Consider the following 642-nt stretch of genomic DNA (forward strand, 5'->3'; position numbering starts at 1 on the left):
CAGAATGTGAAAAAGACTTGGGAGTCATGGTAAGCAGAAATCTAAAGCCAAGACAGCAGTGCCTCAGTGTCCGCAACAAGGCCAACAGATTACTTGGATTTATCTCAAGAAGTATAAGTAACAGAAGTCCAAAAGTTATTTTACAGCTCTATACATCACTAGTGAGGCCTCATTTAGATTATGCTGCTCAGTTTTGGTCCCCTTACTACAGGATGGACATAGACTCATTAGAGAACATACAGAGAAGAATGACTAAAATGATTTACTGTGTAAGGAACCTCCCGTATGAAGATAGACTTAAAGCCTTAAATCTCCACTCTCTGGAGAGGCGTAGAATGAGGGGAGATATCATTGAAGTGTATAAGTGGATGACGGGCATAAACAAGGGAGACATTAATAAAGTACTGAGGGTGTCGAACCAGGTAAGAACCAGGAATAATGGATTTAAGTTGGATAAATTTAGATTTAGAAAGGACATAGGTAAGTACTGGTTTTCTAACAGAGTTGTAGATGCGTGGAACAGTCTTCCCAGTGGGGTGATAGAGGTTAGGACCTTGGGTAGCTTTAAGAAGAGACTGGACAAATATATGAGTGGGAGGGGCTGGGTTTGATTGGTGTCAAGGGGTACGGGAGTTATTTCTT

This window comes from Cherax quadricarinatus, unplaced genomic scaffold (genome assembly GCF_038502225.1).
Source record: "Cherax quadricarinatus isolate ZL_2023a unplaced genomic scaffold, ASM3850222v1 Contig73, whole genome shotgun sequence".
Classification (NCBI taxonomy): Eukaryota; Metazoa; Arthropoda; class Malacostraca; order Decapoda; family Parastacidae; genus Cherax; species Cherax quadricarinatus.